The following is a 3,664-nucleotide window of genomic DNA, read 5'->3' as shown; positions in this document are numbered from 1 at the left end:
AAAAAAAAAAAAAAGATCCAAGGCAAACTCTCAATTTTAAACCTGTACTGGGGCCGGGGAGAAGGCTCAGTGGAATAAGTGCTTTCCTGGCAAGTGCAAGGGCCTGAGTTCAATCCCCGGTTCCGCCAAAAAATAAAAATAAAAAAATAAACACCTATACAAATGAAAGCCTAAACACTTGCAACATTCAAAGGCACAAAACAAACACTACCATTCCAAAAGGTATACACAGTAGGATACCAAGCATTGGGACCAACACAAGTCCAAAATCCAGCAGGACAAACATTAAGTCCTGCAGTTCCATGTGGAACATCCGAAGCAATCTGTGTCATATTATGAGCTCCATGTAGTTCCGCCCCTATGGCACTCGTGGTGGTAGCTCCCATGGCTTCTCTCTGAGGCTGGCTTTGCTCCCTCCTTGCATTTTCCATTAGATGATCCACATTCCTGGCTTTTCCAAACTTCTGGGCTTTCCACTGAATAGGCTTCTCACTCACAGCTTCATACACTGCCCTCTCAGCATTACAGGTAGCCAAATTAGATAGAAATATTATAGGCAGTCAGATAGGGCCAGGCCCTCGAAGGACACAGGACAGAAGACAAGCTTCCTTGCAACTGTGGGAGGGACGGATGCACCTGCTGTGAACCAGACCTAAAGACCTAAAGGCCAAACAAATGCTAAAAGAGTAGCACCCGAGATTGATATTCTAAATAGGTATCGATCTTTTGGAAAGACCCAAGTGAGTCACTAGCCCAACCCCCAACAGGAAGAAACCCTGTCCCATATTCATGCCTGCTTACTCTGTGACTCGCTTCCCCATTTGGTCCTGGGCGTAATCAATTTTACCTGAGCAATGGTGCTTGTAATCTCATTGGTTGACCATAGTTTTGTCCCACCCCACATCCACCTAAGCAAGATCCCATTCTCTCTACCTTAGCCCTATATGGTTTTACACTACAGAGGTCCCTGGAAGAGACAGCTTCCCCAGGAACAACCCGCTGGGGCCTCTCTACTGTCCATCTCTCAGACAGGAGTTTTCTTTCCCTCAATAAACATATTCTGCTCATAACCTCCGTTTGTTCCTAAAATTCATTCTTCAGTTTTAGAGAACACGAACTCGTTCAGGTCAAGTCGGGAGATTGTTTTTCCCTACGTCATTCGGAGGTTCCTTGTATGGTTTGGAGGTCACCCACCCGAGATCAGTTTTTCTCCCTGTATCATCAGGGACACACCACATGGCCTCCCAGACCTTCTGAAATCTAGGAAGCCTTCTTAACCTCAGAACTCCTGCATTCTGCATGCACCTAAAACCATGGCCACGTGGATGATGCCAAGGTCTGCAGCCAGCTGGAGCAGTAGCCAGGTTTCCTTCCCTCTTGGCTGTAGGGGTCGAGTCCTGGATCGCTGAGCACTCTGACCCTGATTCCCAGGAACAAATTCTTCATGCCGCTGCTGCCATTCTGGAACACAGGGCTCAGCGGCTTTCCCCTCAAGGCAAAGTCCCTGACCTTTCCAGTTCTGAGGCTGCAGAGGGTGGAGACCTGCCTCCTCCTGTGATGCCCTCAGGCCATCCATTCCATTCTCAGGTTCCTTCCCAGCAATGAAGATCCTCTCCGCTCCATCTTTGCAGCCCACAGCTTTCTTGGTGCTTCCTTTAAGGCCAAGCTCACCTTTTGGCTCATCCCACTGGGCTCCTTGCTCTTCATTCTCAACATAAATCTGACTAAAAGCCCCCAGCAATAACCAGGCCACTGCCCCAACATTTTTTTTTTTAATATTTATTTTTATTTATTACATTTATTTATTGTGTGTGTGTGTGGCCAGCTCAGCCCACCAGGGGGCGGGTCTGGCCGGCATGTGGTGCTGGGGATCAAACCGCGGTCCCTGTGCTTTGCCAAGCTTGTTTCAAGTAGGTGCTTTAGACCACTGAGCCATCTCTCCAGCCCCTGCCCCAACATTTGGATGCTTCGAAATATCTTTTGCCAGATTGATCAGTCCACCATGCTTAAACTCAGCCTCAGACAAAGTCTCTGGACATGAGTGAAATGCAAAGCTCCCACCAAGCCGTAACAGACATTGTCCAGAGCCCAACAGCCAATGCAGTCCTTCTGATACAGGGAGAAAAACTGGTCTCGGGTGGGTGACCTCCAAGTGATCTTGGAAACCTCCAAATGACATAGGGAAAAATGATCTTTCGGCCTGATCTGCACAAGTTCGTGTTCTCTAAAACTGAATAATGAATTTTAGGAACAAACGGAGGTTATGAGCAGAATATATATATATTGAGGGAAAGAAAGCTTCTGTCCAAGAGAGGAACAGGAGGGGGGCCCGAGAGGGTTGTCCCCAGGAAACTGTCTCTTCCAGGGACTTTTATAGGGTAAAACCACGTGGTGAGGCGGGTCTAAGATGGTGGAGAACATGGGAACTCACGTAGGTGGATGTGAAGTAGGACAAAACTATGGTCAACCAATGAGATTACAAGCACCATTGCTCAGGTAAAGTTGATTAAGTCCAGGACCAAATGGGGAAACGAGTCACGTAAGCAAGCGGGCATGAATGCAGAACAGGACTTTATCAGGTAGCCATCCAGTAGTAGTTGGATTAATGATTCTTCTGGCTCCCTCAGCGTGATGATCAATCTCAGATGCCAACCTTTAGGGAGTTCGGCATTTGTTTGATCTTTGGTCTCTAGGTCTGGCCCATGGCAGGAGCATCCCTCCCTGCCAGAGTTGCAAGATATCTTGTCTTCCGTGGTATCCTTCGAGAGCCTGACCCTGTCTGACTGCCTATAATATTTCTATCTAACTCAGCTGCCTGCAACACTTCTTCCCAGCAGAAACCTCCCCAGCCTGGTCTTCACCAGCAGGCTTTCTTTTCTTTTGTGGAACTGGGGATTGAACTCAGGTCCTTGTGCTTGCCAGGGAAGCGCTTATTCCACTTGGCCATCTCCCTGGCCTCCACAGGCAGGCTTTCTATCAGCCTTCTGGTCTTCTGAGCTCTGACCAGAATCTCCCTTACAGAAGAACTGAAGCTGTTCCAGCTCTTCACAAGCAGGCAACATCTCTGAACCTTTCCTATCTCTTCCCATAAGCCATTCCCAAAAGCTGGTAATCCACATGGTCAGATTGAAGCACAGCAACGACCCCACTCCTGCAGTACTAAATTCTGTCTTAGTTACTCTTCTCTCGTTGTTGGGACAAATACCCAACACCCAAATTGAAGGAAAGAAAGGTTCATTTAGCTCACAGTTACTGAAGGTTTCAGTCCATACTCAGTTGGCTCCAAGGCAGCCCTTCCTGGTGGTGGCAAACAGCAAGAGCAAGGGAGGGGTAGCAGCAGCTCAAGCCGCTAGCTTCTCTTCCCACCTTACATTATAATGCAAATGATCTGCCCCAGGGCAGGTGCAGCATCCACACCCACAGTAATCAATCAGAAACTCCAGAAGCCACCCCACGACTGCATGAGGCTTTGGGGGGACAACTAGACACAAATCATAACACATGGGTATAGCCTACTGCAGTTATTACTGTCCTGCCTAACTGATGATGCTTTTGTGATCTTCTCCTCTTCACCCCTCTCTTCACTTGTCCTCTCTTCCCTCTCCTTTTCTTTTCTTTTTTAAAATTAGTTAATTTATTTAGTGTGTGTGTGTGTGTGTGTGTG

Source organism: Octodon degus, unplaced genomic scaffold (genome assembly GCF_000260255.1).
Source record: "Octodon degus isolate 3935 unplaced genomic scaffold, OctDeg1.0 scaffold00073, whole genome shotgun sequence".
In the NCBI taxonomy this organism is placed as follows: domain Eukaryota; kingdom Metazoa; phylum Chordata; class Mammalia; order Rodentia; family Octodontidae; genus Octodon; species Octodon degus.
Note: the sequence above shows the minus strand (reverse complement) of the source record.